Source organism: Callorhinchus milii, unplaced genomic scaffold, assembly GCF_018977255.1.
Source record: "Callorhinchus milii isolate IMCB2004 unplaced genomic scaffold, IMCB_Cmil_1.0 Scaffold14, whole genome shotgun sequence".
NCBI lineage: Eukaryota > Metazoa > Chordata > Chondrichthyes > Chimaeriformes > Callorhinchidae > Callorhinchus > Callorhinchus milii.
The window spans coordinates 10,034,935-10,061,467 of NW_024704755.1; the positions used below are offsets into that span (position 1 = coordinate 10,034,935).

Below are 26,533 nucleotides of genomic sequence, written 5' to 3' on the forward strand. Positions count from 1 at the left end.
TTTGTAATTTATCTCAGTATTTGCTTTGTTGTACAAAACCCAGTAAATTATATCAAAAGAGCAAATGTGTCAGAGTAAGTGAAATGCACAAATAATCTCAGCAGGTTGTTTTGAAAGACAATGGATGTGTGACATTGAAGTGCAGAAAATTACAACAAAATTCCATCATATCATAGTCTAATGCCTAAATCTAGAAAATTAAATTCTGTTTTCCAGCAATCATCAGCATAAAATTACCATATTAAAATTAATTTATACAACAAAGTGCCTGCCCTCAATGTCAAAGACATTGGGCATTAAAGTCTTAGCTATGTCATGGAATTACGGACCCGATACATTATATGATCATCTATGGGTCTGTGACCCACTTTTCCCAGAATGCTTTTGATCTCCCACGGTGACACTGATGTGTGCTGGTGCACAGTTACTGGTGTCTAGTTGCTGGTGTAAACACGCCAATTTTGCACTTGAGCATTGTAATAATTTATATAAATGTATCCATCAGGATCAACTTCAGCCGTGGCGAGCGGACAATCCAAAATGAAGAAGGCAGGTTGATTTTGCATGGCAACCTGATGTTTCTTCATTTGGGTGGTGGTGAAGAGGATGTTCAGAGATGCTACTGCAATCACAAGGAGACAAGTAGCCTGACAAGAGCTTCAGCGATACCAACATGGGGGGGCGGGAGAGAGAAATCATCTAGAACGCCCAAAAAATGAAAACTAGCACAAAGGTGCCTGGGGCACCAATAAGTCCCCTTGTCTCCCCAGTGAGAGGGAGGTCAAAGGCACCTGAGGGAGGAGAGACCAGAGGCATCTGTTTTTGTCAGCCCTCCCGAGTGCATGAGACAGTTGCTCAGGAAACTCCAATCATTTGTTTGCAGATACACAGAGCAAACATTGGCAATGATCAGCAAAGTTGTCTTAAATCTTTGCTCACACTTTATGTATCTGTGTTTCACCTGCATAATACACAGTCACTATACTTTGTAGTAAATCTTGAGAAATGCTCTGAAAAATCTTGGTGAAGTGATAAGGCGCTATGTCAAATACAAGGCTTATTATTTTATTATAGGTTGTACGGTTTCGCCACTTCCAAAACGTCACCTCAGTAACTAGACTTGTCCAACATCACAGACAAATTCCATTTGAACCAAGAATACTGTGGCATGTCTGAAAACAGCCTGTTGCAGTCTGCTTAAGCACTCATTTGTTTAATTACACTTTATGAGATTGTAGCTGCGAAGATCTTACACTGACATTTATATCACAATGCATCAGAAACATTCCGTGTGAAACGGTTCATGCAGGTACCAAAATAGGATGGAAATATTTCAAGAATTTGAGGATTTTTTTTGAGCACTATGAAAAGATCAAAAGGTTAAAATATGTAGTTTGTCTTATGGTGGAAAAGCTTATTCAGTTTTTATTTATCCAATGTAACACTGTAAATACATTGATTGCAAAAGTCTGAACACAGGCTCCTCCACTGTCCTACATTTAACGAGTTGGTTATGATAACAGAGCTGAGATGTCTTGTAACTCTAAACTCATCTTGCACCGTAAATTAGCTTTCTCCCAGAGGTAATTCACTTCAATCCAATGACAATCAAATATATCACTGCTTGATCAGATCTGAAATCTAGGCCATTGGATGGTTACTGTACTTACGCACAGTGGGCAGCCAAGCCAGTCTGCAGGGGTTCTGTCTGATTCCTAACAATATTAAAGTACTTCCCAGCTCAAAGTCTTAATTTAAATTGATGAACAGCTGGGACTTCATGTTTAGCCACAGTGAAGCAAGATTCAACTTGAAGACTGCGGGCTTCCTTTTCTATAACCTATGATATATTTTTCAAGCCACTAACTTCGAAAACATGCACAGAAACACAAAGGCACACACAAAACACGGGTCTATTCAATCATTTAATGTTGCTTTTAAAATGATTGCTGGCCAACATTACAATGCCCAATAAAGTCGACACAATTTTCATGGGGTGTTATTTCATCATCTGGTCTCAAACCGTAGAGATGGAATTGGGAAATCTACTAAGTTCTAGTTTGCATGACAAACCGATAACAAATGCATCAATTCACTTGAGCATGTGAAAAACATGCTGGAGGTTATTTTGTGACTTACAGAGAAACAGCCATGAGGAAGACAGATTTTTTACAAACATATTTAAAAAAAACAGAGAAACCCTGGTGTGCCACCTCTTAAAGGAAAATGAATCAGCAAAGTTATTAAAAATTAAACATGGTTTGAAAAGCTTAAAAAACTCCAATTTAAAATGCTTGTATTCTATGCTCTAAAAATTCAAACAATTAATAGATTTGGTAAAAACATATCAAAGTACAAATTTTGAAAACAAAGGTAGGAGTATAATGTAATTTTTTATAATTTGAGGAGACAAAATTGATCCAAAGACTCAACATATGCACAAAAAAGATATTCTGCCCAACTGGAGATCACAGCAGCAGAGCTCATTTGTATGTTAATGAGTTCACATATGCATCTTTTAAAATGACTATATTTTCTTTCTGTTGTCAATGTCAATCGTAAAAATCAAACTAATGCTCAGTCTTGGATTTTTTCCAGAAACTTTTTATGATTTGAGCAAAGTTACTTGCAATCCAAACACAGCGAGACACTATGACTTGCAGATAACATAATCAATAATTCTCAAATTCAGTATATTTTAAACAAGTTGACAAAATAGGTTGACAAATTAGGAATGCTAATACCATGTATTACTGTGGAGAAATTACTGAGGGGAAATACTGGGAAAGATTGATGTTTTTGCACATGTCAGTGGGCAGTTTTCTCACTTAGGTTGAGTTCAAGATTAATTCAGATTCTTGTGTGTACCTGCATCACCAATTTTTTTTCTTTCTTGTCTCGAACCACCTTCAAGTTCTTCAAGAAGAGAAACCACACGATTAGTACTAAATTTGCCGAATCGTTTTCTCCGGTGTTTCTCTTTTACGCAGTAATTCCCATCCATTAACTATTATCAATCCCTTTCTTTTCAACTGTGGTTTCGTTAACTTCCCCACCCTCGTTCCACTACCCTCGCACTCCCCCAGTTTGGGCTCCCAGTCAACTGGGTGAAATGCTTTGAATGTGAAATTGTTGTCGCTGTAGTAGTTCTGATTAAAGAGTATTTAAAAGTGGGGATTAAAGCAATCTGGATCTGGGTCTAAAGTTCTGTGGAAGACAATTTCTCTACAGGCAAAGAATTGACTCTCATTTACCCCAAAAAAGCTTATCTTCTCTAAGTCATGACAGTAATACAAACAGACCAAATGTGTGGCAATGGCAAATCTACAGCTGGATTCATTGTAAAGCATTCCTTTCGGTTGCGCTTTTATTCAAAACTAATCCAAGAATCTTCAAAGTGCATGACACCAGGATAATAACCTCTGAATGGATAGCATCAGCATCAGAGCTCCAACACAGTGCAGAGGTGAGCTAAGAATTCTTAGCTAAGGGTGAGTTGTTGATCTGAGAATTACATTAATCAGCATTAGATCGAGGGAGACACCAAACAAGGGAGAGGTGCTACCCCATAAGGACAGAAGAATATTATGGAGGGCATTTCACCCCAGGCAGTTTTTGCACACCTCCTAGTGGTCAGTTATAAGGGAGGATTTTCTGCAGTTTTTTTCACATAAAAAACAAACCTGGTGTTTTGACACCATTATGAGGTGTTAAATGAAAGGAAGAGTCAATGACCTATATTGTGCAAAATTATAATATCACATTTGGAACTTTTTCCTTTGAAGAAATGTACTCTTGTTGCAAGACGAAATGTAAAGAAACATAGACAACATGAAACTAAAATCATGCTATTATAACTGTGTTATTTTCTTCAGATGACCATGCAGATGCAATTTCAAAGGTTCACACAATTACTGTGCTGCACAAGCTCTGCTATAAATTGAAAGTGAAAGTGTGTTCTATTCATCTCCAGTCTTTGAGGAGTGAAAGATTATAAGATTCAAGTTGATGACTCTGGTGATTAACAATAATCATTTAAATTGCAAACATATTGTGAACAATTCCTCTTATTTTGGGCGCTTCTTAGATGAAATTTCACTTAGCTGCAATCATTTAATAATGAATGATGGTTTAATCAATGATAATGCTAATTAATATGTAGGTTTTGACAAAGCAATGGCTCAACTAAACTGAGGTTAAATAACCAGACAATTTTGATCGTAAATTTTGCAGTTTCATCCTAGGAATGTTTTGCACAAAGCAATTGTCTTTCAATTGAAAAATCATCACATTCATAAAAATGTTAAGCATGCCATTCATACAGTAGCAGCCTTGCTATTAAAAATAATTCATTTGTTAAATATTACTTGACTCTCTATCAAGGTAACAATGCAGACTCATCGTACAGGAAAAGGAATAAATTCTGAATTTAAATGCATATTCCGTGTCATATACAATTTAATTTCTAGTCTTGACATCAAGACAAACCTACACAATACCTTTTCTAATATTCACATAACTGTTACATTTGATACCACATTAAACAATATCCTAAATGCACATAGCTGTCTAGAAACTAGTGATTTATTACAAAGCGAGAAGTCTATACATCAGTGTGTTGTGCTCTGCAGTCTAAAAATCTCATCTATATTCCATATTGCCAGCCTTTCCCAGTTAATATTCCTGTCAGCATTCTGTCCATGTATTGTGTTGAATTTACTAGCAGTGAAGCAATCATTTCTCAAAGACTGCAAACAGTATCAAACAAATAGAATTTATCAGATTCTCCTATTCCAAAAACCTATTTAGAAATATAGTGATTTAGGGCACTATTCTCAAATATTAGCGTTTGTCATTATTTTTGCAAAAAGACTAAAAAATGTTTTCGGTTCTTGTTTGCAAATTCAAATGAATACAATGTTTCTGTTGCAAATGCACGATTGCAGATGTAATGCACACTATTACATATTTTCCCACTATTTGCACTCCAACAATGGGAAAGCAGCCCCCCCACAACACCCCCCCCCAAAAAAAAACCTTAATAAGCAGTGAAGAGCATTTTAATTCCTTAATGTGCTACATCAAGAAAAGATAGAAGACAGGCTTCTACCTGATTCATTGTACAATGCAAAAAAACTTGGTTTAAGTCATGGGTGTGATGGTTGGAGCTTAAGGAAGAGCTGAACTGGAGGCAAATGGTTTGTCCTCTGCAGAAATGTTATTTCCCTCCTGGCTTATTCATTACATATGTTAGTTCATCTTCACGATGGCCTCCTTCTGTTTCTATACAAAGTTCTATCAATTGTTCCTATGGAATTTCTACTCTCGTTTCTACTGATCTTTTAAGGGTGGGAGGAAATATTCTGTTTAGAAAAGAAGGTATTTTAATTTCAATCTAGTTTTGAGCGAATTGGTTGCGTTAAGGAAGAGATCAAACAGCCCCAAAGACAATTGTTTACCCTACAGACTAGCATGTTCACAGTAGCATGATCCCAACGATACCATCAAAGGACTGAGAACAAAGGTCTTATCTAGAATATTACATGATGGGAGAGGGTGCAGGGAGGAAGAAAGAGAAAAATAAAAATGAGCAACAGGACAACAGGCAACCTGTTCCTTCGCCTAAATTGATTTCCTCTTTGAATTTTCCATTCCATGATGATCCAACATTGTCCTTGACAAATGCTCTATAACATCGAGCTGTCTGTAATATCGATTTTCTATTTAATTTGAGTAGTTACATTTCTACCTTTTTTTTCCCTTTCAGGAAATGAACACTCATTATGCAGAATATGAATCCCTAATAGACTTTGTGAGCTGCACTCTGCATTTGGAAGGCTATTTTGCATTTTGGGTTCACGGTCAATTATAAATCAGCTCAAACAAACTGTATGAGAGACGTTTCTCATTGGACAGTGTAGATTGGTGGGGCTGGTAAATAAAATAATTCAGGCAAGTGTGAAGGACGGTATGGAAAGGGGTACTTAGGACAGAGATTGTGCAGGACTAAAAATCAATTTTCCTTATGATGGGACAAAGAAAAACCTGTAAGTTACTGTCAAAAGAAACTGTCCATTGCAGTTGATAAATAAAAGTAGGTTGGTATAAAATATTTACAAACACTATGTCTGCGCTTGTCAGATAGAAGATCATAGTGTTGTAGAACAATTCCCTTGCTTGCTCACAAAGTTATTAAATCCAAATAAAAGTCAATGGCAATACTTATTTGGTTCATTTTGCGTTCTAATTCAGCCTAACTATATCTAACTTGGATGGTACTTTTATTTTCCTAGTACACAAGCAATTATTTTGTAGTGTGACTTTCTTTGAGCTAAGTAATAATACTGATTTTCTATATTTCTCTATTTTCCACAGCTTATTCTATAATCCCAATAAACTTTGGAAACATCTGATTGCTACCAAGCAAGCACGGAGCACTTACTGACATTGACGTGATGACTACAAAGCCTTGTAGTTCTGTGCTATAAAATAGTCCCTTTCTCTTATATTTTACAGCTATTAAATTTTTATCTTGAGCATTGTTGTTTTCAGAACTTATAGCATTGTTTGCAACATTATTGGCTTACAAAGAGTTTAAAAGAACAATTAGAACATCATGTTTCTCAAGAAACAAATAGTTGTCTTTCCACTGATGGAAGAATTGAAGGATAAGGCATTTCTTGCACTTGTGTCTATACAAATGTAATCTTGTTGTTGTTGTTGTTGTGTCTTTGGACCTCTCTTCAAATCCCCAATGCATGGTAATGCTGAGCAAAGGCTGGCAATGTGAACGCTATCTATTACTAGTCTATTACTAGTCAACTATTGTTGTCCCAGTGGGATTGAGTCTTTCCAATCACTGTTTGTGTCTTTAAATGAAAGGATCAAAGGATATAAGATGGATCACAGTAAGCAGGCTGTGTCCCTTTGATGCACAAGTTGCATCTTTTCCTATCAGGTATTGCAGCACGGGGCAGCGGAGCTAAGGGAGAGATATGACGATTAACTCTTTGAGCTGTTCCATTAAAAATGGTTCACAGATGGCTGGGATGTCATGATTTTCTGAAGCTGCCAGTGAGTGATGACAGGCTGCCAGACAATGTATATTTGTGCAACATGATTCAAACTAATGACACATATCCCTAAACTCTTGTTTGACAAAAGACGGAACTACCCATGTCAGAGACCAAATGCACCTCATGTAAAGTTGCTCACCGAAACCTAGAACACAGGCTTCCTTTCAATTGCCCAGTACAACAGCTCACTTGTCAGCTGACCTGGCAGGCCTTGGGATTTATGGTTCTGCATCACCTGGTATGAAACAAGACAAGTAACCTCAATAAGTTCATGCAGACTAAAAGTCTTCCTCCTACTGTTAACCACAAACCTTAACCCTCACCCCCAGCAAGTAACGCAGATCCAGAACACACGACTGTGAAATATTTTCCCCCTGTTTTCTACTGTACAAAGAATTATAGTCTGGATTCTGCATTTGCTTTCAGGAAAAATATTTCTCACAATCTGATCAATATCCTTAATCACACCTTTGGTATAGCTCACCATGTTTCTTTTGGAAGTCTTGAGATTTCAAATCCATTTCTAAAAAGACATATTGACAAATTAGCATAATAGGCAGGCCCGCTAGTACACGTGCCATCGAATGACTTAGCTTTCTTTGTAAATATCGTCAAAAAAAAGGCTTGATGAAGAAAAGATTTGTGATGCAGGAACAAATATTTCAAGATGTGGAACGCCAACTAGACTTTCAATCAATTGTTCATGAAGGTCTGCTGCTGAAATTATTCTAGACAGTTTTGAGAAAAAGTAGTTGATCAGACCTTATATTGTAAATTAAATATTTCTAACTGGTTTGATCAAGTGTCAGTAATATCTCTGGAATGGGTCAGAAATTCATAGTTGTTCTTACAATGTACAATATCAAAATGATTTTCAATGTTAGGTAGTTTTATGTGTAAAAACAGCTAAAATTCTATCTGAGTTGTTCTGAATGGATACATCAGCCTTTCATTTGTTATAGTAATATTAGAAAATTGAATACTGAAAAGAAAATTGAGATGTAAACAATCTTTCAAGTCTACAAAACTAATTTACCCAATTACCCGATGCTTTCTTTGTTGTGCATTTTAGAGACTATTTGGTGACTTTTTGCAGAATTAAATAATTGCTGCCATCTACTGGATTAGCTAGAGAGAAAAAAAAATTCATATGAAAAAAAGAGTGGAACAAGTAGAGGGAGTTGTGTTGCAATTGCACAGGACTCAGATTAGGCTAAAGTTGGGGTATTGTGTTCAGTTTTGGGCACCCAGCAGTGTTCAGAATTACAAGGATCATACTAAGTATGAGGTAATATACCTATGAAAAGAGGTTGGCTAAATTGGGGTGGTTTCTCTACTAGCGAATGAAAGAGGGTCACAATATTGGTTTAGGTGAAGAATATGAGGTTTAAGGTTCTGGAGAGGTGTGACAAGGAAAATATTAAAAAAAAGCTATTTGTATTACTTGATGGAAATTGGTGACAAGGAGACATATTTGAAGAATTGTTAGTAGAAGACTCGAGGTGAGGTTCAAAGGAATTTGTTCACTTGGAGATTTTGTAGGGTGTTGAATTTTTTACAAGTGGCTTTTGAGGCTGGATCAATGTAGTCATTGAAAGGGAATAGGATAAGTACTTGAGAAGTAAAAATAGTAAGAGATACGGGGAAAGAACCGGAAAGTTGGATAACAAAAAGGATAACTGAAAAGACGCAATGGGCCAAACGGCCTCTTTTTGTCCTGAAAATTGCTACTTTTCTATAATTGTAAAGCATTCTATTATAAGAGTAGCTGCATTAATATGTATAAGGTCTACTGCGCATATATTTTGCATTAAAGGTGCACATCAGTAAACATTGATTCAATAGACCACTCACGAGACATCGATTTCAGTCCACTATTTTGGTCATCCTTGGATTGCTTTTATGGCCTTCTTGCTGATCCCAGTAATCATTACTCACCACTGTTGATGCAAGGAAATCTACAACAAAGGGAAACATTGATTCAATAGGCAGAGGTCACAGTGCCGCCAGCTGGTGATAAAGAGGATTTGCAAGTAACTGACAGAACAGACGGCCACATTTGTGGGAGATATTTCGTTTCACAGTCTGAGCTGAACTGCAAAGGGGATTTGACCATTGCACGACCACCATGTCCAAGTACCAATTCAGTGACTGTACATTTGAAAATACTTTTTAGATGTTAAACAATTTCATAATCTGAGCTTAAACCCTTAATAGTGCATTATACCAACAACAACTTGCATTTATATAGCACTTTTTACGTGGGGTAGCATCCCAGAGTGCTTGATTAGACTCAGGGTTGCCAGTTTTCTATTGCTATTTTATTTTTTAAAAAGTGACGGATTTTATCGATTTTTAGTTTACCTCTAGTTTGGGGGAATTTTTCTGACTTTTAGTACTCTTTTCGACTATGCCCTACTTCTAGGTCTTAAGGTCACCAAGGACATGACTACCTGTTTGCTGTCTTTCTGCAGGAACTGCTTCAAACATCACTCCCTGCATATTATGTATAATACATACAGCACTGTACATTGGTTTATTTATAGTAAGTAGGATAGAGTAATATTATTTTGAATTAGACATCTACAGACTTTAAGAAATCAATCAATCTTCACATTACACAATTCATACTCTTTTATTTTTTATTTGCAATACATCCTCAGTCAGTCACTGGGTAACTATCAGAACAGTTAGATTTGTTTTTCATAGAGAATTCAACTCAAAATGTTAAAAGACATTGAAGTTGGTATTTATGTGTTCCTCTTCTGTTTGGCTCAGTCTTGCTTTTAGCAAAGTCTCATTTCTCTCCTTTATCTTCAAAAGAACATGATACATGGATGACATGTTCAAAGAGGAGTGACAAGGAGATTCAGGGAGTCAAAACGCTAAGATACGAGATAGCCTGACAAAATTGCTTTATTGTCATTGGAGAAAGAAGAATGAGAGGGAAGGAGATTGAGATCTTTCAAATGCTGAAGGAAGTTGATAACATGGATGAAAGCAAGTTATTTCATTTGAACTGTGATCGCAAAACCATGAGAACACGGGGTCAGAATTAACGAAATTCAAGTGAAAATAAGAACTAGAATAGGCCCCTTCCCCCAGAGAACAGTAGATAACATGAAATAGACTTAACATTTAATGCTATGTTGATTAAACTTCTTTAAAAAGATAAGTGAATATCTGATAAGTATAATATTAAAGCTATAAGGACAAGTATAACCATAATGATCATGTGACTGTATCAAGTCCAGGTTAGAGGATATGTTAAATTGATATCCTGAAGTTTTCGCTACCTTTATTTTCAATGCTCTGGGAGAAATTGGAGAGTTTTATCTTAAAAATTCTTCCTGAGGTTATTCGGCTTCCTCAGATTAGATAAGGACAAACTACGCATTGTCCCTTGGAAGGAACACTATTTCTGAAGTGATAAAAATTTTCCCATCCTATACTTAATACTTTGATGGGTTTTGTGCCTCAGACGTCACTGCCTCTTGATAGGTCTTTTCTTCCAAGCTTCCCAGGAACAGTTGCTCTATTTGAAGGTGTAGCTTATAAATTTGATTTTATACATATACGGCATTTATATAGCATCCTTCATGTAGGATAACATCTCGGAGTGCTTCACAGTGGCAGGGTCAGATGTTGAACAAGGAAGAGGTGCCCACACGTAGAGTTTCGCCAGACTACGGCATTACCTCACCCCTCACGCTGCTGAAACCCTGGTCCACGCCTTTGTCACCTCAAGGCTGGACTATGGGAACTCTCTCCTCGCCGGCCTTCCCGCCACCTCCCTCCACAAGCTGCAGGTCATTCAGAACTCTGCAGCTCGTGTACTGTCCCGCACCAGGCTTCGGGACCACATCACTCCCACCCTCGCTCGCCTCCACTGGCTCCCATCCCCCAGAGGATTGATTTCAAGATCCTCATCCTCACCTACAAGGCCATTCACGGCCTTTCTCCCTCCTACCTCTCCAACCTACTATCCCCCTACCTACCTGCCCGTACCCTCCGTTCCTCTGGCTCTGGTCTGCTCCACGTCCCCCGCCCCAACCGCCCTACCATCGGTGGCCGGGCCTTCAGCCTCTCAGCCCCCAGGCTCTGGAACTCCATCCCCCAGTGCCTTCGCCGCTTCCTCCCTTTCCTCCTTCAAGGCCGGTCTCAAAACCTTTCTCTTTGACCGTGCCTTCAGCTCCCCTCTCGACTCTCTTCCCCCTCCTCGCTCCCTCCCTTCCCTCCCCTCACCCTGACCATTTCCCCCCTCCTTGCTCCCTCCCTTCCCTCCCCTCACCCTGACCATTTCCCCCCTGCTCGGGTCATGACCCAACTGTGCAGCGCCTTGGGACGTCCTCCTGACGTGAAAGGCGCTTTATAAATGGAATCTTGTTGTTGTTGTTATTGTTGTTGGAGGCGATGGGGGACAAGCAGTGGGACTGAGTTAGCTGAACAGGGAAGGCAAGCAGGAGAGTGGGGTATGTGAATATCAGAGAGATAGAGAAGTACTAGGGTGTGAAGGGATTCACATACAAAGGTACATTCAATGATCGTTGTACATTATAGTGCAATCTATAAAACCAAGGGACAGTAAGATGCTCCATGAAATTTCTCTATAACCCTCAAGGACAACTCATTAATATAGATTACGGCTTCCAGTGTGTAATGTTTATTTATTTACAATAAAAACACTGATCTTGGTTTTATTCAATAAGAAAATAACATTTTGTAATTGGCACATAATTATAGACACAGTGAATTGCCATTGCAGCCACACATGTTGGAAGACTACACATAATGTAAAGTGCGGTCACAGAACCAAAAGATACTATTTCACAGTTGAAATGAGACAAGACAATAAAAGATTCTCCTCCCCTCTAACAGAGTAATTCATGGAGATAATAGATTCTCATTGTCTAGAATGGGCTTTACCCACACCCTTTTATGACAAACTAGGCAGAATGAAAAAAACTCCTACTTGTAAATGGTACACAATAGATGAATAAAATATTTAATCTGATGGCTAAGCAAGGGAATGAAAGTCACATTTGGCCTTCAATCAGGTTTCTTGCAATAGTGGCCACTTCAGCTCTAACTACCTCAGGATAAGTTTCAGGTTGTGAATATATCAGCGCTGACCTTTGACATTATTTGCCAATGATTTTGTTCAATTATTCAACGAGGATTTTAGTGGAAAAGAAAACTGCAGGCCAAATAAATCCTAACAAGATACAATGCCATCAAAGCACTTCACAGACTTTTCTATAAAGTGTGGTGACTGTGCAATTGTAGGCAAGCGCAGCAGCCAGTTTGCTTACAGCAAGGTCGCACAGACAGCAATGAAGTGAATAATATTTTTTTTTATCTGAGGGATTATCGGAAAGGACATTGGGAGAAACGCCCTTCTGTTTTTGAATGGTGCCATACACTTACCAAAACAAGCAGGTGGGATCTAGTCTAAACCCCATCTGAAAATTAGCACATCTGAAAATGCAATGCATCACGCCATCGAAGTGTCAACCTGGACTATGAGCTCAAAGTTGTGATGTGGAACTCGAGCCCACAATCTTTTGACTGAGGCAAGAGTGCTACCAACTGAAGTCAAAGAGAAGCGGTTTGTTTTAGAACGCGGAATACAGAAAATAACATTTCTCTACAACAATTTAAAAGTTCCTTCTTAAAAATATTTTTAAAAAATAGTTATATATTTTTGTTTTCTCAAATGTTTTAATCCATGACAGAAAATGCAACAAACATGTTGGCCCTGTAGGGGATTCTTTGAGTTTTTATCTTAGCTTATCTATTATGATGATTTATTTATCTTAATATTTACCGAGTTCCCCTGCGGCTTTGCTAGATTGATAATGTAATATTTTAAGCAAAATTGCCACTTGCAATTAATGTTATTGGCACGACTGCAGAAAATTATAAGTCACGACAACATATTCTAATTGTCTTTGTAACATACAAAAGGCATTGACTGTCCCTGGCACACACTGAAAACAAAATGCTTCTCTCTCCCTGTCACATTGTGGTACCCACTGTGGGCGTTTACAGCTGTGGCAGCTGCAGAAGATGCAAGCCAAATCAGCCAAATCTAGCAGCAATATCTGAAGAAACAACGCCCTCCTCCCCAACACATACAAACAGCAAAACAAGCTTGGAATACAATACAGAATGAATCCATTTGTTCTGCTCCAATCTCAGTATTCCTCCTGTCTGCAGTATTTTTAACACTGGATTTCAGTGGGGCATTTTGATTTACTTGAATTTAGCTTGAGTTTGTTAGCTTTATTAAAAATGTTTTGTTCTTATAAATTGGTAGGTGTCTTAACATAATACACTAATAAATAATAATACACATTGAATTTGATACAGCCCCTATTCTTGTCAAAGCGCTTCACAAGGTTTTTACTGTGAAGTGTAGTGACTCTATTTTGTAAATGAAAAGAACACCCAAAATCTCACAAACAGCCATGAAGTGAATAACCAATTTAATTCAGGGGATTATTGCCCAGCAACCCACAAGAACAACTCCCTTCTCTTTTTGACTAGTGCCATTGGATCTTTTAACATCTACTTGAACAGACAGAGGGGACCTTCCAAAGAATGCAGCGTTCCTGCAGTACTGCTTTGGATTGTCTGCCTTGACTATGAAACAACAACAACAACTACAACAAGATTCCATTTATAGAGCGCCTTTCACGTCGGGAGGACGTCCCAAAGCGCTGGACGTCAGGACCAGAGTAGGGGGGAAATGGTCAGGGTGAGGGGAGGGAAGGGAGGGAGCGAGGAGGGGGTAGAGAGTCGAGAGGGGAGCTGAAGGCTGAAGGCTGAAGGTTGAAGAGAAAGGTCTTGAGACCGGCCTTGAAGGAGGAAAGGGAGGAAGCGGCGAAGGCACTGGGGGATAGAGTTCCAGAGCCTCGGGGCTGAGAGGCTGAAGGCCCGGCCACCGATGGTAGGGCGGTTGGAACGCGGGATGTGGAGCAGACCGGAGCCAGAGGAACGGAGGGTACGGGCAGGTATGTGGGGGGATAGTATGTCGGAGAGGTAGGAGGGAGCAAGGCCATGAATGGCCTTGTAGGTGAGGATGAGGATCTTGAAATCAATCCTCTGGGGGATGGGGAGCCAGTGGAGGCGAGCGAGGGTGGGAGTGATGTGGTCACGAAGCCTGGTGCGGGACAGTACACGAGCTGCAGAGTTCTGAATGACCTGCAGCTTGTGGAGGGAGGTGCCGGGAAGGCCGGCGAGGAGAGAGTTCCCATAGTCCAGCCTTGAGGTGATAAAGGCGTGGACCAGAGTTTCAGCAGCGTGAGGGGTGAGGTAGTGCCGTAGTCTGGCGATGTTTCGGAGGTGATGGAAGGCGGTGCCAGTTGTGGCGCAGATATGAGGAAGAAAGGACAGCTCAGGGTCGAACAGAACGCCGAGGTTCCTGACTGGCTTTGAGAAGTGGAGAGTGCAGCCTTGGATGCTGATGCTGTCAGCGCCTGAGGTGCGGAGGTGCTGACGCAAGCCAATCAGAAGGGCCTCGGTTTTACGCACGTTGAGCTGAAGAAAGTTATCTCTCGTCCAGGACTCGATGTCAGACAGGCAACTGTCAGGACATCGGAGATCGTGGAGTTGAGGGTAGAGGAGGAAAGGTAGAGTTGGGTGTCATCCGCATACATGTGGAAGTTAACCCCATGTCTGCGGATGATGTCACCAAGGGGGAGCATATAGAGGGTGAAGAGGAGGGGACTGAGGACAGAGCCCTGAGGGACACCGCACGAGACATTGCGGGGGCTGGAGGAAAAGCGTTTTTGTGGAAATAAAATGAAGACGGTGGGAAAGGTATGACCTAAACCACTCAAGGACAGGGGACATGGGACCCACAACCTGTGCTACTACCCGAGCCAGGCTGACATACTAAGTTCCACTCCTCTAATTACATTGACTGTTGATGAGTCTTTTTGAGCAGGATCCTGCAACTAGTTGATGATTGCTGCACATTGTCTTCCTTTTTGGTGGAGGTTCTTCAACCAATGTTTATTTTTTGTCCCTCTTTTGCTAAAGGTAACCTCTTCACCTGGCCAATTGTAGTATTCCTACTGCTGCCCAGACTGTGATTACATATCTCAACAAAACAGTAATTATGCTTTTATAGACACTACAACCTCCCAGTGAAAATCAAGGTTGAAGTTTTACAATGTATGACATTAACTAAAATCCTGGAGTAGGTCTTGTAAACCACTCTTCAGCCCATTATTCATTTGTTTTAATCAGTTATGCCACATATTTATAACTTTATTGCTAGTCCAGTATTCAGATTCTTATACAAACAATGGAGGTACACCAATAAGGATTTTTTGTACTTCAAATTAGATCTACTGTAATGTCACACAAGGAAAAAAGCCCATAAAGTGAAACTTCCCCTGGCATTTTCTCCCTCTGGTTGCCAATGATGGATTTGCGGTGACAAAGAATTAATTATCTCACGGAGCAGAGTGTACGGTACACTTGGCTCTTTTTGTATTACAAAAGCAAAAATGAACTCATGAGCCAATTGGTTCTTTGCTTAACAAATAGGTTTGGGAAATCCAGGATAACTTTACAAATTTATTTGGGCATTCCTCTGAATTAGCATGTCGTGAAAGAGCAGCAGCTTCTCACAGTGATGCAAACCTGGCCAGGCGTACCCTTGGAGAAATAGAAATATCATTTATGACACAAATTGTTCAGTGACAACACAACCTTATGCACAAAACAAAGAAGCAACACATTGCCCAATTGGTACGACAGGTTGCATTATAATGATGGATTGGTAACTGGCAAATTCAGATTACCGATCTTCCAGATTGAAGTAATCCACATTGTGTTGTCGCTGCCCCCAACATAAGCAAAGTGCTGCACTTCTAAGAAAGGAATGAGGGTTTGTGATACAATGTGAAATATCGAGTTGTCTGGTTGGGCAAAGTTATACAGAGGAAGTTCTGATTCAGAGGGTCCCAATCTTGGGCATCATTTGAATCTGACTGCCTTAATCGGATGATTCCACTTCAGGAGAAGATTTTACTCTACCATATCCATTCTAACCTTGAAGGTACATGACCTCTTGATCAATGATAGCAGCGTCAAGCATGAGAATTCTATGCTAAAACTGAGAACACGTGGGGAAGTGGGGCTGCATTTAACAGGGACAACAAGAGGGGATGAAGGATGAATATGAAATATATTACTCATAGATGAGCTAAAAGTGCGCACGTTTTCTCCCAACCTACCTGGTCAAAAGCTTAAAGCAGAGTTTCACTCAAAATCTTAAATCTTAAAGCAGGATATACTTTTGTGCAAGCAATATTTCAAAAGAGTAAAATCCACTGTAATAATAATAATGCTCTCTCCACTGAATTAGTTTATCCATTGAATATCTGTGCCATGGGAAGGTCCCAGGTTTGATCACCAGGCTGCGCTGATTCAGTTGACTTTAGCCAGGGAGATACTTTGGGGGTCAGCGAAAAATGGTGAGCTGGGGTTCCGACTGCCAAATAGTGACAATCATTGTCAAGACTGACACATAACAAATGCTATCAGGACAAGGTACCAAGAAAGCAAAGAAATCGGTTTAAAATCAACTTTATGTAACAGCCATTTCATTTTTTTTTGAACGCTGTGCCATGGGTTCCACGAGCTCCAAGTAAAATGGAACTGCTCCTAGCTGAAGAATACCTAAGGGGGCGCTTGAAAATCATGACACGCTGTAGCAATATAGAGAACTATACAAATTTCATGCACTGCTGTCCATTTTTGACAGATTTACAACCACAGCAATTCTGGTGGTATCTCTTCAGTGACAGTGATTGAAAGGAACTCGTGTATTCATCAGTACCTACAAATGATTCACTTCTGCCGTCAGATATAAGGTTTTACATAAAGCAAAATAGAATTTATGCTTCAAATGAAATCCATCAACGAAACATCAGCCACCACCTGAAGTTATTGTCAGCCAGAAGGAGGTCTCATAAGGTTGCAAGCAGTTTTAAAGGCTTTTTTTTAAAAAAAATTGTGCTTTAAAGATGGTCACTATAAATATTACTTCTGTTAATGTGAATCTTGAGAATCCAACTCCTCCAAGAAGACTTTCTAACCAGAAAGTTTTACAGCTGTAAACAACATCAATTGAAAGTTGTTTGATGTTTCTAATCTCATTTTATATTTATGCTTAATAAGGGGTGTATGTGCATTTGTGCCAAAAAGTAACAAGTGTTGCAGATTGCCTTGAGAATTTGAAATATAATAATAATCCTTGCATTTGATATAGCGCTTTTCACGTCTTCTAAACATCTCAAAGCACTTCACAGAATATACTGTAAAGTGCATTGACTGTGTATTTGTGGGCGAAACATGGCTGCCAATTGTGCACAGCAGTGTCCCACAAACATGGGATTCAAGTGACCAATTTTGTTTTTGAGGGATTATTATCAGGTGTTTGGAGTCAGAAAACTTGCCCAAGGTTTCGCCCTGCCAGGAATCGAACCCAGGTCTCTCACTTGCGAGGCGAGTGCTCTAACTACACAACTCCAGAAATATCTAACTTACTGGAACTAAATAAAGCAAGGGAACACCTTGCCTGTCTTCGGATCATATCCGAACATCTTCTTCTTTGACTGTGCCTACGATCACCTCCCCGACTCAACGTCCAGCTCCACCACTGTTACCCACATGAAGGCTTCTATATAAATGCAAGCCATTGCTATTGTTATTCATACATTTGTAAATAATATACAACACAACTCATGACCATACATTAAGATTAGTATAAATATTTCTGTACCTTTTTTTAAAATGTGGATGACATTATTCCTAACAAGACAGGACTGAAAACTCAATAAATGTCTTGACTGCCCTTGCATTGAGGCTTGAAGGAAAATTAAGGCTACTCATACTGCCCCAAACATAAGCCTCTTTATCTTCCATCTGAAATTGGATCCATCCACCCTTGAGGGTACGGAACTGGATGACACGGTTTGGGCAGTTGCTCCATTCATGAGCAATTAACACAATTAACTACAAATGTTTAACTTAACAAAACAATATTATAGTTGTTAACGGAATCTAATTTGTTGTGTTTCTGAAAAAGATTAAAGACACTTTGGTCCAGAAGTAGATTGTGTCTGAGGGAGTTCACACTGATCAGACTGACCCATTTTCTAGTTATTGTAAGATATTTACATGGCTCGGATTCCTTACGATATTCCATAAATTAAATGCGAATGCTGCACATGTTATATATGCTGTCTTCCCACCCTCCTGGCCTCCTGTTACATTTCTTAAGTGATGTACCCTGCAGTCAGGAACGAAAGATTAAAGTTGTTTTTGCCAGTTTTTGATGGGTTGGTATTTTTTGGCTGAGATAATATTGTATGCCTTGGAAAAGGAGCTGTAGTGTGCATGTCCTAAGGGAAAGCATGAACAACATTAAGGGAGCACCAGATATGAGGAAATAACAATAATAATTTAAAATAATAATCCTAGCATTTGATATAGTGCCTTATCACATCCACAAAACTTCTCAAAGTGCTTCACAAGCTTTACTGTGGAGTCTCTTGACTTTGGAGGCAAAACGGAGCAAAGGATATCACAGACTGTTTTGATAAGTTATATTTCCTCTTAAATTACCACATTCCAAAACAATTTGCAGCACAGTACAATTCAGAAGCTAATCTTTTTGATAGAGCACTTTTCAAAAATATATTCAAGGCACATTTAATTTTCATCATTTCAATGCATAAAATAATATCATTTTGTCAAGATACATGACTGAGTTTCAAACATAAGTTTATATTGGACTTTCAACAAACCATATATTTTCTGTCAAATGTTAAAAAGCACAATTTTGGAACATAACTGCTGGCATGTCCACGACACATTACTTTCAAGACCCAACTCTACTTTTATAATCTACTTTGCAATTCAGGCGGAATCCAATCTTCCAGGAAATTATTTGAAATGATTGTTTGAAAATAGTATTTTTCAATAGCAAGCATGACAAATGAATTTTTCAGGCTTGCTATAAAAAAAAGTAGTGTGCATTGAATTTACTATCGTCTAATTTGTTCTTTAAAATTCGACCTAGTTAGGTTGCAATTGGATAGATGACATTTTCAAGGTCAACTTGGCACCAACAACAAATGGTTGACATTTACAATACATTGCTTATCCCATCACTGTTAGCAACACGCTGCTGCAGTCAAACTCACCAAATTATGAATTGAGTGTTGGAATCTAGTCACAACATATGGTTTTTTTTTGAACCGATAATCTAAATACAACTCTTTGAAGTTACTCAATTAACCTCCACGTGCAATTTTCAACCAGAACACCAACATAGCACAAAATTAGCACACTGTATAGATTGTATTAAAGGTTTATAAGATAGTCGAAATTTTCTGTTCCTTTATCTGCTTGCTCTGCCTATGCAATGCATAATACTGCTTTATTATATTATATGCTTGTTTGTTTATTGTTGCCATTAGAAGAGAAAGTTGAACAATGAATTATTTATTTGAAAGCCAACAACAACAACAACAAGATTCCATTTATAGAGCGCCTTTCACGTCGGGAGGACGTCCCAAGGCGCTGTACAGTTGGGTCAGGACCCGAGCGGGGGGAAATGGTAAGGATGAGGGGAGGGAAGGGAGGGAGCGAGGAGGGGGTAGAGAGTTGAGAGGGGAGCTGAAGGCACGGTCAAAGAGAAAGGTCTTGAAACCGGCCTTGAAGGAGGAAAGGGAGGAAGCAAGGCGAAGACACTGGGGGATAGAGTTCCAGAGCCTAGGGGCTGAGAGGCTGAAGACCCGGCCACCGATGGTAGGGTGGTTGGGGCGGGGGAAAGCCAACTGATGTACCGACAAATTAAGTGTAAACAGAACAAAAATAAATCTGCAGTTTTAATTTCTTTATGGTTAGGAACATAGGAACACGAGTAGGCCATTCAGCCATTCCACCATTCTAGAAGATTATGGCTGATCTGTACCTCAACTCCAACTACCTGCCCTTGCCCCATATCCCTTGATACCTTGACCTAACAAATATCTATCCACCTCAGTCTTGAAGCTTTGAATGGACCAACATTCACAGCCTTTTGAACGTTCCACACTTGACATTCAAACATTTCTTACATGAAAGCAGATTTGGAAGTGGTAAATTATGAAATGTTTTTGCACTGAAGTTGGCAGACAAAGCTTTAACCACAGAATCTCAACCTTTATAGTGTACAAGCCACATTTGCTGTATTTTCCTCTTGAACCCTGGCACGATATTTGCATATTTCATGTGAACATTGATAACATCTGCACCGACAGACGTAATTCTACTCAGGTTACTAGGTCAACTGGATAGTTAATGTTTAATTAGTTTCTGTTGACATTAAATTGGGCTGCAATTTGTTCCCAACGTATCACGAATGATGCAAATTTCCATGACAATGGTGAAAGCATCAGCTTTTAAACAAGTAATGCCAATATTAAAGTTCATCGTTACAGCATAAAGTAGACACTTGAAGCATACAAAATGGCAATGAAGCTTTGAGGAAATCATGTAGCTTAGCCTGGAATCCAGAGGTTCCTTATTGAGTGATGCTGAATGTTATAGTTGGAGTTCTGGGTCACATCAGGACACCTGAATATCAATGGTAAAAGTAACAGTCAACATATTACATTTCTTCAACACACAAACTTGCAAACCATAGCATTCAGTTAAGCAGTTGCAAATAGTTACACATCTAGCAGACGACTACAGTACGATTTAATTGTGTAACCTAAGTTGGTGTGTGTAGCTTTAATAAAGGCCGAAATTAGAATTTTATTTTGACAAAATGTAACCTGAACGTACTCACTGGGTTTTGATATGAAACAAAAAATTAACATAACCAAATGTGAAATGCATTTTTGGAATGAACAGAATGGTAAGAAGACATTTGGAGAAGAAGCTTCAAGGCAGTCATAATTTATTCTAAATGAGCTGCTCTCAGTTTACATTTAGACATCCATAAAATATACTCGATTCTGCATAACACTGCTAAAGATTAATTTACTTATTCAACTTCATGTTAAGAGTCTGTTCATGTACCAAATCACCAAATAACAAGCAACCAAGTGTTCTGCTCTGGAAAGTGTGTCAAGAAACACAACCATCTTGGAAAATACGAACCGTGTCACACAACAGCATTTGCCAGGATCTCATTCATTGTTCATTAGATTTCTATTTTACTAGCATTTTACGTTGTCTTCACACACCACTTCATTCCTTGGCTGAAAGGGTGGGCAGAGAGCCTCTTCCAAAACCAGTCACTAGGGATAATTTAGAGGAGTCCAGGATGTACCAGACCTAATCTCTCTCTCCTCCCCTATGCTCTGTGTTATCTCAGCCAGCGTACTTCAGCTCAGAAAACACACAACATGGAAAATTGTAGGTATGCATCCCACAAGGTATGAAAGAGAAGCAACACAACTGCACACCATCCAACATAATATTTCTCAAAATATTACATTCAATGCAAATTCTAGTGCTATTTTCTTAGAAAGCTGTTGTAGTGACAAGAGTGAACAGATGTAATTCCTATTAGCCGCTTTTCCAAATAGTACGAAATGAAGTATAGGAATGAAATTTGCAGCAATTTAAAACATTTCCTCATGATAATTATCAATATAAAGAATTTTGAATGCCAATCTAATCAGAGGCCAGAATGGCCATCATACACTCACCTCTCAATCACATCTTAGCTTCACTTCCTAGGTTGATTCACAATCTCCCAGGCACTATCTTTCTCTTTATTGTGGAATGAGCAACTGCTTTATTGTGGCTCAGTCACTCATCCTGAATGCAGATTTTGACTCAAAGGAGCACAGGAACCCTACTCAATACAGTGAACTTTGTCTCCTGTAGCACTGGGATGCCTTGGGACATCCTCCTGATGTGAAAGGTGCCATACAAATGTAATTTTGTATTATATTCAACTTCGAAACAAGGTTTCAGAACAGGGATTCCCTCAGACTCTGCCTTTGTGCTGAGGGAATTGCAGTCAGGAAAATCTGCAAGGCTATCTGGATCTGTGAATGATAGATTCCTGCCTGGAATTGCAATCGGAACTCAACTTGAAATGTGGAAATGCTGAAAATCCAGAGCAGTTTAATCTGCAAATGGAAGAGAAAAAAGGATCATTTGGCAGCAAAAGGTACTGCAGGATGTTGGAGGAATTGGACCAAGGAGAAACATTATCTGCTTCACCTTTCAATTGTCTGTCCTCGGTAAATGTTAGAACATGCCATCATCCACCAGAGGAAAGTCATTAGACATTGTCACTCTAGAAGTTATATGCTATGAAGTCATGGGAGGGTAATGCAATATTCCTGCACTCCCCTCCAGTATAAAAGCCCTGCTCACCAATCACACTGTCCAATGTTTCTCCTATTGTCAAATGCACTCTTGGTTTCAAACAGATGTCACTTAACCACAAATACCATCTGCGTCTGTCTGTCTGTTTCTCTCTATGTGTGTTGTGAGTGTCTATTGAGTGTCTTTCTCCTCTATGTGAGTCTCTTTCTCCTCTGTTTGCGTCTATGAGTCTGTACTGGTGTCCCCCCACCCATGGGCCACCCAGTCTTTCTTAAAGAAGAAATTCTTTGAAAAGGTGCAACAATCTAATGCGTGTTATTTCCTCATGTTTAGTTTTTATCAATAAAGTGAAAAAATGTAGGTTGGAAGTAAGATGTATCTCAGTAGCACCAACTAACCCCTGCAATTTTCCACAGCACCCACAAAATTTCCCCGCAATTTGGGCAAATATTTCCACACTTATCTATTGGCCCAGCTCATCGGTAAAGTCTTGTATGGTGTGGAAGCTAATTTACATCATTGTTGCATTTGTTTCTAAGGGCACTTCTCTTGTGACTTTACTGCTCTCAAGTGGAATTGTTGGAAATAACAGCTGCAACAACATTTACAACTATTGTATACTCATTTAAGATAATTGGCAAAAAAAACGAGAGGGGAGATAAGGAGAATTTTGTTTTACACAAAACCTTTTGCATTTTATTTGCTATTTTCTTTTATTGGCAAAAAAGCTAGAGGGGAGATAAGGGGAATTTTGTTTTATGCAACAAGTTGCTACAATCTGAAATTGATTGCCTGAAAAGGTGGTGGAAGTCGATTCAAAAACAACTTTCAAAGGGGAATTCGATATATACTTGAAGAGGAAAAAATTGCAAGGTTATGGGGGAGTGGACCTAATTGGAGAGGTCTTTCAAAGTGTCGGCACAGATTCGATGGACCTGCAGCTTCCTTCTGTGCTGTAAAATTCTATGATTCTAAGACCTGACTTATATGCTCCATAAGTTCCAATATCAGCATTGGCATGACAAGCTAAGCATTGGGTACAATTTATGCAGACACATGTACCAGAGGGACAGATACAATGGGCTGAATATCCTCTTTCTGCGCAGAAAAATACTATGTTTCTGTACAGGGCGATGACTACAGAAAAAGCAGCCTTCTTTTAAAAATGTTGATCTAACATTTAATAGTCTTCAACATAACAAAAGTTGAAGTCGGACAATATTGCAATTAAATACTAGAGTGAATGTGACTTTCTAAAGCACTGTTATTGCTTTAGAAATGCAGTAGAATGCAAGCAAAAAAGTTAATGAAGTAATTGAATGCAGCGGTCGATTTAAGAACAAACTGGGGTGAGGGCAGAGTCGGAGGTGGGAGATATCACACTTGGGATTGAAAGAAAATAACAAATTAACTTGCACTTATATAGTGCTCTTTACGTAGGCTGACGTTTCAGAGTGCTGTTCAAAGCAAGGTTGAAACTGAGAGGGGCAAGTGGCCATAAACATGATCAAAGAGGTAAGTATTAAGGCAGGACTTAAAGATAGATGGAGAAGCGGTGAGATGGAGATGTTCCCCGATTAGAAGCTGAAGGCTTCGCCACTGATGGTGATGAGGAGAGGGCAGGGCTGCACAACAAGCAGAAGGGTGGAACAGAGAGGTGAGGTAAGAGAAGACAGAAAGATAGGGAGGTACTGAGGTATGAAGGGATTTATAGGTGAGAGTGAGTATCTTGAAATCAATCCTTTAGTGGAGAGGGAACCAGTGGAAGTTGATGAGGAACTAGGGTAAAGGACATGCTAATTTGGTGTGGAAAAAGATGCTTTGAAGTTCTGTGGACTGTTTCATTTTTGCTGTTACTAATCTGGTGAAAGTTTGTATTCATGTCCACATGAATAAAACACTCATTGGAGTGCTCAAAAGTGATTGCATCTGGTTTGTCTGTGGCCACGAGTATAATCCTCTCTCACAAGAGCAATAAAGGATTAATTCACAATAATGTGAAATGCCAATAAAGGACTGAACCTCATTAAAATTACCCAATATAATTATATTCATCAAACTAGCTGGACAAGGATCAACGACTGGGGTTAGATCTCTGATGGACAGGATTGAACATGAATTATGTAAAATCAGTTGCCAAGTTTTCTTGAAACAAGTTTTGTCTCTGTCTCCTCCAATCTAAAACCTGGAATAATAAATGGATCAATCTGGTAGTTATCAAGTGTGGGATTATCACACAGTGTGCAATATTAAACAGCCATAAAATTCTCTTTTCAAAGCTTCAGTATTCATTTCATGATTTAATTTAATGATTCCTCCATTAAAAGAACCATCAAAAATAATTAGACAAGACACTCCTTTACGTTTCCTCGCATTTAATATAGATTTTTTTTACTTCAATTCCTTTTAGGATTTGTTCAAAGAACATTAGTTACAATTTACAGGTTATATGTAATTATAAAAGTAAACCTGACAGCTAATTGAATGCATTTTTTCAAGTCATTGAATACTTACGGAAAATAGTACAGCTCAACTGATATGAAGATAAATTGTATTATTTATTGCTCTTCTTCCTTCAATTGGATGTCTCTCGCTCACTCTGTCATTCAGGTAAATTGCATCAACTGAAAAATGTTGTTCGCTTAAATATAATGGCAGTTGTGAGTTAATGACCCAATTGAATATTCCTGCGGAAAGGAGAAGTATTCGCTGTGATAGCAAATAGCTGTAATGACCTTCTTCACATAACTGTATAGCCTGCCAACTCAATGTCTGGGCTCATGCTTGAAAAATTGCCACTTGGGGCCAGCGAGGCAGCTGGAATTCATGGGTTGGTACTTCAGCAAGTCTTCAAGAGGTAATGGTGGCTAAAAATAATTTTGATCACCATCAAAGTGTTTTATTTAGAGACAATTCTAATGTGCATGAAGCTTACAAAAGGACACATCTAGTATTCCACAGCAAGAGTCATAGGTTTTGATTCAATTTTGCATAAATGTTCAAACAGAACAAATGGTGTTTCAGCGTGTTACATAAATTGTACAGTATGAAGGTAACATTTTAAATACTTTTTTTTAGAAAACAAAGGAATAAGTCAGGATATTTCAGATAATAAGAGAACAAGTTGGGTTTTCCTTCAGATGTAGTGTTATAACCTTTGCACAACACCAGCCTAGAATATATTTTAAGGGAAGAGCAAATCCAAGCATTGAGATGACTTCACGAAATAATGCAATGAAACTTAAGTAGTAGAATTTTGCAGTTGACAAAAGCAATAAATTGATGTCTAACGTAAAATTTAAACCTAGTCTTTAATGGAATATATCATGGAGAGCCATAAATGCAATATGTTTTCCCATTTGTGGCACTGGTCATAATTCTGTTGTGATCTTATCTTTCACCAGTTATCAAGTTTCACTCAGGGGATATGCATCATGGCTCATAGCTCCTCAATATTTCACTGCATATTGTAAGGGGAACACATTAATCATATGTAATATTTTTTATAATATTTAGTGTATATATATGACCAAGAAAGATCCAACATGACTCAACATTCCTACCATTTTTAAAGTGCTTTTCTGGAACACGGAATCATTCTAAATAAAAGCACAGAATACTACGAATTACCACTTATTTAATATGGTTGCCTCATGCACATAAACATTGCTTCTGATTGACTACAAATATATAATTGTAATAATGCTATACAATTACATCCCTGTGACTGATCTTTTATCAGTCAGATCCTGACAGACACTCAAGTTTTTTTGACTATTAAATAAGGAGAATCAGTTAAAAAAGGCAGCTAAAATGAGAGAGTCAGTAACATTTAAAATCAAAAGAATTAAGTGTATGCACGTTGATTAAAGGAAATAAGTCAGTTGTCTTCTTGTTCATCATATATCAAGTGTATGCCTGCAGCTCTATATTGAATAGAGTAGTATACACAACACTCAGTAGTCCGTTTAGCTTATCAACCCAATTTGCCATTAGATTCTTTTTATGTAATCGGAGTATCTCTAAGTCTACTGAAGTAGTGAAACAAACTTTACTGGATGAGTGGCAATGCTAGAATAAAGGAAGCAGTTTTCCAC

General features: G+C 38.7%; 1 long non-coding RNA gene across 1 annotated transcript; it reads right to left on the reverse strand.

Moving 5' to 3' along the window:
* Positions 1 to 2,689: 2,689 nt before the first annotated feature.
* Positions 2,690 to 9,020, reverse strand: LOC103176090. Its single transcript, XR_487564.1, has 4 exons — positions 8,931 to 9,020; positions 7,561 to 7,599; positions 7,216 to 7,311; positions 2,690 to 2,916 (listed from the first exon to the last, which is right to left on the reverse strand). It is a non-coding gene; the product is annotated as an uncharacterized LOC103176090 (long non-coding RNA).
* Between the last annotated feature and the right edge of the window lie 17,513 nt (positions 9,021 to 26,533).